Source organism: Amblyomma americanum, chromosome 3 (genome assembly GCF_052857255.1).
Source record: "Amblyomma americanum isolate KBUSLIRL-KWMA chromosome 3, ASM5285725v1, whole genome shotgun sequence".
Lineage (NCBI taxonomy): Eukaryota > Metazoa > Arthropoda > Arachnida > Ixodida > Ixodidae > Amblyomma > Amblyomma americanum.
Window position 1 is genome coordinate 133,779,837 of NC_135499.1, and position 9,024 is coordinate 133,788,860.

General features: G+C 51.8%; 1 pseudogene; it reads left to right on the top strand.

The window, feature by feature from the left end:
* The first annotated feature begins 527 nt into the window (after window positions 1-527).
* On the top strand, window positions 528-2,757 carry LOC144124136 (uncharacterized; annotated as a pseudogene).
* Window positions 2,758-9,024: the final 6,267 nt, after the last annotated feature.

The following is a 9,024-nucleotide window of genomic DNA, read 5'->3' on the forward strand; positions in this document are numbered from 1 at the left end:
GATTTTATTTTAGGTAATAATTTTTGCCTCCTAAACACCGGCAAAGATACATACTGCTGTCCGAGCACGGGAAAAATGAGTTCCATAGATCTGTCTTTTAGTTCACCCTCTGTTTTTAGCGATTTTAAATGGGATGTCATCGACAACCCATTCGGCAGCGATCACTTCCCTGTATTAATCAGACTAACGTCCCCACCGCAAGTCATCCCAACGAAACCACGACGTTGGAAGTTACATTTAGCCGACTGGGCACTTTTTAGAGAAAGGGCCAGCCTAGATATAATAGTTTCAGATAATCGCAGCATAAACGAACTAAATGAATCTACCAGAAATTGTATTTTAACCGCTGCACACCTAGCAATTCCACAGTCGTCTGGTGTAGTAAAACAAAACTTGGTACACACAAGAATGCCGAGACGCAAAAAGAAGGCAAAACAAAGCCAAGGGAATTTTTCGTAGATATCCAACGCAGGAGAATTTCATCAACTTCAAAAATTCCAAAGCAAAAGCCCGATATATTTGCCGTAATGGCGAAAAAACTTCATGGCAAGGTTACCTGCCGCGAATAAACAGCTCTACCTCATAAAAACAAATGTAGCAGATCGTTAAAAAGATAAATGGCAGCTACTCCCCATTCACAGCTCTTACCGAAAAGGGGGGGGGGGGAGCAGTGGACGAGGACGACCGCATTGCCCAGCAGCACGAACTAGCCGACAGCCGGGCCACGAGGGTTGTTGTGCCCGCGCTTCCTTCCTGCTGTGGAATTCGGCGAAGTTGGGCATGGCGAGGATTCCCTGAAGACCACCGCGAGGGTGGGTGAGCCCTCTGGGGGAGACGTGACTGCAGGACTGCCAGAGGGAACGACGACAATAGCGTCCCCTCGTGTTCGAGCTGGAATGCCGGAAGCAGCGACGACAATAGCTTCCCCAGGTGTTCAACAGGAATGCCAGCGACGACCATAAGCGTATTCGTTCCGGTCCTCGTCAAGACGAAGTGCGGTATCAGTGTGGTCCCCTTCAGTCACGCTGGATTTGAACAATTGCCCGAGTGCCGCACCTTCGACAGAGCTTCCGCGTTCCGGTCATCAGTACAAGATCTTTCAACCCCTGCTGGGAGATAGTCTGCATTCCTGTGTCATGCAGGTGCCCTCCGGACGCACGTGCGCGGCCACCTGGAAGCCGCGGGAACGACAACGTGACCTGGTCCTGTTCCCTTTGCCTCGACCGAGCTGCGAAGATACATCAGGACCGCCCTGCCGTGGGTGGTATCATCAGTGCCATCGTGTGATTGCCCATCATTCTTCGAACTGTATTATTCCCAAGCAAGGGATCTGGAGAATACGAAGAGTATTTAAGGAGCTGCTGGTTTGATGCCAGGGAGAGCCCCCTTCTTGAGAGTTATCAGAGACTCCCGACTCCTAAAAAGCTCTCTTTACTGAGAAGCACTCTCAGTTGCCCGTGCTTGTACATAATGTAAAACATCCTTGTATAAAGTTTTCCAAGTTTTCTTCCTCCGATCGTCCTCGTCTCTTCTCCGGCCCAGTCACGCTACCTGAATCCCAACAACTGGTGGCAGCTGTGGGATGCTGCTACCTGAATTCCAACAGGGTGTATTTTCGGCGGACAAGACCTCTGCGCAAGCATTCTTCAAAGACTTTGCGAGCGCCGGTAACTGGAACTCTGCGTTAGGCGCGCTAAGCCTAGGCACAAAAAATCATTTAGAGGAGCGTGTTTTGGGCCGGTCTGTCTATGGAATGTCAAGCGGACGGAAACGTCCTGCTGAAGGAGAAGCAGCGGAGCAAAACTTACATCTCCCTAGAAAACAAACCCGAGTGCCGCACTCGCAATTCATGCGACAGCTATTCGGCAGCCCCGCGGACTCCTCCACCGCCGAACTGGGAGGAGAGCAGCAGTCGACGGCGCCGGAATCGGAAGTAATGGTAGAAGTGCCCCCGAGCTCGTTACCCAAATTTTGCGAGTTCATAGAGACCATGGGGTGGTCACGGTGTTCCATGACAGTAAAATACTCACAACGTGGGCTACGCGATGCTAAAGACGCAGCTAAAGTACGATTCCGAGAAAACTTTTCCGGGCATTTTAACGAGCATGTCGCACCTACCCATCAGCCGCCCCTACCTCTACATGCCAAAGCGACTCTTGACTACATGCCGTTCCACACCAAAGCGCTCAAGAGCTTCGTAAAGATAACGCTCCACGGCTTGCGCACTCCGTGGAAGACGGGTTCTTCAGTGGTGCAGCCCTTAAACTCTGACGTGCTCGTTTACGGACAGGCGTGCGTAGGACTAAACGTGCACATGGACACGGGCATGTGCCGCGTAACGCGGGCTGTCAGCGGCAATCCCATTAAGGCCACATCCGTTCAGCCGTTCAGTGAGACGGACCACGCGAGGCTCGCAAAATATTTCTGGAGCATGAAAATAACGCCGGGCTCGGAGACGGAACAGGGCGACGAATCGACGGACGTCCCTACGAGCATGGGTGCACCGCGGCACAACTTTGCGTACGACTTTATTCACATAAAGGACACCAGCCCACGTGTGACAAAATTTGTCAACCAGTTTCCTTTCAAAGGCCGCATGGGTGCGCCCATTCTAAACTACGAGCACACGTTTGAAAATGCCTGGCTGCGCCTGGGCCCCAGCTATAGAAGGGCGGCAACGAGTTGTACGCGCGCAGTGCTCTGCCCCTGAAAGCGGACTGTACCGGCTTTATTACGAGCAACCTGTCCAACACCTAGTCTTCAAAACAAGGGCTAACCATGGACCCGATAATGCGCATCCACCCTCACGCAATGCCGGGAACGTAGGCTTTGGCATACTCGCCACTACACGACCCAGATAGTAATAGACATAGCAGCACGTTTAGAATCTCTAATTACTTTCCTCGTAGACGGCGCTTTTTTATTTTACTCGAAACGTCTCGGGCGGTATAAAAGAGGATCCCCGTAGACGAGTCAATGCACGAACTGCCTTGGCCGGAACGTCACGGGGACCGCAGTGAGCTGCCTGCCCAAATTCTAGGTGAGTACATAATTATTTTTTGGTTCGACCGTTTCTACCTCGCTTTTCGAATGTGTGTGTAGGGTGGAGGGAGGAAAGAGGAAGAGGCGCGACAGCGAATACGACAGTGAGGGTTCAAGCGAAACAGAAGAGGTACCGCTCGTCTATATTTTTGAGCTATTTTTCGGTGACTCTGAGTATATATCCAGGGACGGTCTCCAAGCTACCCTGGTTCAGGAAAACAAGACGGTCCCCGTCCATTCAATGAAGGTGTGGAAAACTCTCAGACAACTCACCGAGACCTGGATATCATTTCAAACGAAAACGCATCCCAACCAAGGACATAATCAGCAGGAGCAGGAGAGAATTTACAACCCAATTATCCAGAGTGGGAACACGAACTACATCGAATTCCCAAACGAAGAAAAATTGTGAACGACGTATTTCCCGCCAGAGACGATAGAGAAGCTGAGGACATTTGTCGTGACCTTGTTAGAAGATTTGAAATCGGGCCCACATGCTACGCATTTGCTGCCGTCTCCTTTCACGTCGGGGGCACAAGCATCCCACACCTGCGCGTCATTCACGACTGCAGCTGGTCAAATGGATCGTGCAGATGCACTATATTCCTTGGCCTCGTTCGAAGACCAAACCGCTCCTCAGTTTGGTCTACAAACAAAAGCCCCCGAGATTTCTTCCATCTCATCTAGTATTTGTCTTGTGAAGCCTGAGTACTGGAATATTTTAAGGTGGGAGGGCAAAACAGGGGTAGCGACTGTGGAGCTCAAAGTTAGGGACGATTCTCAGGTGAAGGACACGTCCCCCCAGGAATTTTGGAAGTACTTATCGCACAGCTTCTGGGTACAACTCCATGCCACGACGGCCGCAGAGGTGCACCAAGCGATAAAAACGCTGAGCGAGTACGCGCAGGAGCGGGAGAGAGCTCAAGAGCACGTCCGAAAAGGAAAGCGGAAGAACCCATCTACGAGTGGCTCCGGCAGAACCCAGTACCGCCACTGGGCAACATTGTTCGCACACCCGAATGGCGGCTAGCAAAGGAAAAACAATTAGATGCGTCCTACGAGGTTAGCAATGGAAAAACAAATAGATGCGTCTTAGGAGGTTAGCAAAGGTGGAATGAAAACTGCAAAAAAGCCTATCGACAGAGGAAATCCGCATGGAAGAGAGCACTAAGAACTGGATAAATTACAAATTATTTGCAGCATATTTTAAAAGAACGATATCTAAGGCTAAGAATGGTTACAATGCAAATCTGAACACCTAATTGTCTAACCCAGTGAACCGGACGTCTCTCTATAGATATATAGAACGTACTAACGTGCTGCCCTCTCCTCATATCGTTCATTCCAGAGTGTTGCCCCCTATGGAAGAAAAAGACCAACTGCAGTTCATAGCTCAAGGCATTGCTGCGGGTTTTTTCATGCTCGCACTGCCTTTCCTTTGACCTCATTTCATTTGTGTGCAGACTTCACTGAGGTCTCTATATCTGATTTAACGCCTGTAGTAAATTGTCTGCAGTCTGCTGCTCCTGGGATTGACGGAGTAACAGTTGGCATGCTGAAAATAATGCAACACTTTTCCCCGGACCTCTTGAAGATTGTCAGTTGGTCTTTGGAAAAAGCCTGTATTCTACAGAGTTGCAAAAGCAGCGAAAATAATTCTATCGCTAGAAGACCAGAAAAATGATTTTGATCTCGACGATATTCGGCCAATTGGTCTCACTTCAAATCTGGTTAAGCTTGTAGTTGCGATTTTTTCCTTTCTTTTCTTTGATGATAGCCCGAAGGAGAAAAGTAGACGGTTGTGTTGGATGCTGATGTCTTGAGGTTCTAAACTTGCTTAGTCCATTACTCGAGGAACTTTAGGGAGGTAAGCAGTTTAAACACATATAAAATAGTTAAGAGAGAACGGAACGTAGGACAAGGAAAGAAACTATGCGCATACGGATTGATCCGCAGAATAACCAAACGAAATCAACCCCCGGTCCCACCAAAACGTCTTCTTTTAATCCCTAAGTCCCCACCCTCAGTTGGTACAACAATCATTTAGGTCGAGACACAAGCACTCATCCAAGCAAAGACCGGGGAAAGAAAAACATATCCAATAAAACACAGGCAAAAGGAAAACACATTGAAAAGGAGATAGACGAGAAAACACGCCCCAATCAAAGTATGGGGAGAGGGGACAGGTTGTCATCACAATTGCTAACAGTAATTCCCCTCTCGGATGACTCCATACACTCCCGTGGGCCCACTACCTCCTCCGAATATCGAATCTCCACAGAGCGAGTGCCCAGCGTGTTAGCATGGTGCTGTGCGGACTACTGAGAGTCAAGTATTTGAGCGGGTTATGGTCCGCTATGACCCGAATATGTGCGCCACACAACCAGACTTCAAGTCGCCCTAATGCCCAAATGATGGCATAAACCTCCTTCTCAATAGTCGCCTAGCGGGTCTGAGCCGGGCTAAGCTTTTTGCTCAGAAAAGCGATTGGCTGCTCGCGGCCCTCGTCATCGTACTGGATAAGAGAGGCTCCTACCGCGTAGACCGAAGCATCTGTTGCGAGCACTAACTCCCGACTTGGGTCAGGCGCATGAAGTGAGGACGCGCTCTGCAAGCAAACTTTCACCTTATCAAACGCTTTCTGCGCCTCGTCATCCCACGGGAGCCGCTGCGGTGTCCGCCTTTTGGTTGAGCTCGTCAGTGGGAGCACGACGCGGGAATAGTCAGGGACATATTGTCGGTAATAGTTAGCTAAGCCCAGAAAGCTTCCGAGCTCCTTCTTTGTCTGGGGCCTCGGCATCTCGTCTATTGCCCTGACCTTTTCTGGATTAGCGCTGTGCTTCCCCGACCTAACCACATGGCCCAAAATTCGACTTCTCGTATCGCGAAACGGCATTTGCCTGCGTTCACTGTGAATTCTGCGGCTGAGATTGAAGCGAGCACCACCCGAACGTGCCTCAATTGCTCGTCCCAGGTATCTCAATAAATTGCGAGGTCATCTATGTACGCGCATGCGTAATCGCGCTGCGGTGCCAGTACCGGTTTAAGACCCTCCGAAATTTTGAACTCGCATTTCCAAGTCCGAAGGGCATGACCTTCCATGCGTGCTGCCCCACTGGCGTGACGAATGCCGTGAGGGCCTGTGCCTGCTCGTCAAAGGATATTTGCCAATAGCCTCTCAGCATGTCTATTAGGCTGATGAAGTCGGCCTTCGCTACTCGGAACGGTAGACTCGGACGGTAGACTCACCGGGAACGTGTCCTGCTCGGTTATCGCGTTCAATTTCCGATAATCACAGCCCATGCGCAGCCCTCCATTCGTTTTAGCGACGCAAACCACTGGGTGAGTATGAGGGCTCTCAACGGAATATATTAGTCCCCACTCCTGGAGATCATCTGCTTGCCTCTCCACTTCCTTACGATACGCCATCGGGTCCTTGTATGAATGGCCAGCCCGTGGCTGAGCACCCTCCGTTAGCACAATTTTGTGCGCTCCTAGCGTGCATTTACTGGGCCTACTGCTGAAAACCTGGCCATTCTTTCTCCTCGATCAGGGCCTCTAGTTCTCGGCGCTGCGCTTCGTTCAAATGTTCGAGAGCCCCCGGCGGCACCGCGTCGCCTGGCGCTGAGCGCATGGGGAACGAGGGCACGTCGCCGAATTCCGCGTCGCCCTCGAATATCATTCCTACTACATTCACCCGTGCGTGGTACGCTCTCGGCTTGTTTGCGTGGACAGTCCGACATGCGCCATTGTCGATTTTTATCAGATAACTGTACGGGCGCGTCTTCCGCATTACCGTCACAGGCCCCGTCCACTTGGACATCAACTTTCCCTCGCCATACCTTTCAAGCAACAACACCTGCTGCCCGTCTGTGAAGTGTTTATCGACAGCGCGCAAGTTGTATTGTCCAGTGTACCTGCGTTGCGCTACCATGGTGTTGTTCCCCGCCCTTGCGTTTGCCTCGGCCAGCTTCTCGCGCAGAGCTGACAGGTACTCTGCCGCCGGCGTTGCCAAAGAATCTGGTACCGCCCAGTCTCCCGTCCAATTTTTGTAGCGATACCTACATTACGGTAGCATTTCGAGCCTTCAGCGTGGCGGCGCCATGGAGGGGCGGTGTTGCCACCCTGTGGCTGCGCCGCCACGCTGTCACGTGGTTGGTCACGTGGTGCGGAGCAGCTGCCGGCGGCGTGACGCCGTGGCTGATCACGTGGTTAATCACGTGGTTGTGCACGTGACCAAGTTCCATTCGGCCGGCTGTAGCTATCGCGTCACTCCTGGTTTAACCAGAGCTAAACCACCGCCAATTTTTTGGAGAATGTATAGCGGTCCGGTCATACATTAACTCAAACGGCGACTACCCGGTAGTCTCATTAGGGACTTCTCTGTAAGCCCAGAGCAAAAATGGCACAAGACTATCCCAGTCACTCCCACGCTCCTGAATAATCTGAAAGAGCAGAACTTGAATGTTCCATTCCATCGGTTGACCAGTCCATTGCTTTGCGGGTGGTCAGGCGTGGAGAACCTCTTAGAGGCGCCCAATTTCCTGAGAAGCTCTTGCATAAGCGTTGTGGTAAAATTTGTGCCCTGGACACAGCACACTTTTTCAGGGACTCCAAGGCGCGCGAATACTTGCGAAAGAGCGTCGCACGTGGCCCAAGCGGTCAGCGCTTTGAAACACACCACTTTGGGCCAAAGTGTGTTCATGTCCACTACACAAAGTACATAGCGGTGCCTTCGAGCTGACGGTGGCTCTATTAGTCATATGCAGTCGATGTTCACCACTTGGAAAGCGGCCTCTTGTCTAGCGATCGGCGCGATCGGCACTCGATCTGCTGTGCGTGCAGGCGACTTCACTTGACACGAGTGGCATGAGCGGCAGTATTGCTTCACGTCGCGCGTGACCCCCGGCCAGAAGAACGAAACCTTTATCCGCTGAAGCGTTTTCCGCTCGCCGAGATGTCCTGCCCACACTGAGTTGTGCGCCATTTTGAACACCTCTGCGCGTCGTTCGGTTGGGAGCTCAAGCTGAGTACACTGATGCCCAGCAACAGGCTCCTGGTGGAACAGAAGCTCGCCCCAGACCATCATGCCGTGTGCTCCCTCTCTAGCCTAAACACAGGTTTCCTTGAGCGATTCGTCTCCAATCTGCGCCTCGCAAAACCGTTGCCGCGTCGTCTGTGCTCCAGCAGTTTCCCCTTCGCTGCAATCTGCTGCTACCGCGCCCGCTAGAACCTCGTCAACCCACTCTGCTCTCTATTCGTTTTCTTCGCCCTTCTCCCTGTTGCAGCTTCTCCCTGTTCTTGCGTATGGACGCTATCGCTGAGAAGCTGCTCATAGTCTTCGGGAGCGATTAACGCGCTTATCCCAGTTATCAGCTTGTCTGTGACTGGACACAGTATGCCCCGCTCCGACGGGTCAAATAACACTCGCGGTGCTCCCTGAGTTGCTACTAGGGGGACATGCACTACCTCCGCGACAACCTGTTTTCCAAAAGCCCCGGTGAGTTTTATTGTGGGCCCCGCGCATACATATCGTGGCACGAGCGACCTACGGATGACCGTGATGTCGGCCCCTGTGTTAATGCGCGCACTTAATGCGTTTCCACTACTCAACAATGAAACCTCTCCGGCGCTGGGCTTCTCCTCCGTGGGTTTCCTTCCTACAGAGCCGTACACTGCCTCCCTGTCATTCAAGGGGACCTATATTCGGGCGACCACCGGTTTCTGGTCTGTGCGTCTGCCCCCCAAATTTTGCTTTCCCGCGGTTTGCTTTTCGGGAAAAATCTTGCGACGTGTTCATGACCATGACAATGGAAACACTGTCCCCGACCCCGGGGCTGCGCGTTGTTCTGTCAGGACTGGGTTCCGTCACGCTGTCTTACCTCGACTGCCTCGTTCGTCGCCATCGACGTGCTTGCTGCTTTTTCGATCTTAGGCCTTCGGCTTTCGTCGTAGTTTTCTGCCAGCCTGACAATCTAGCTA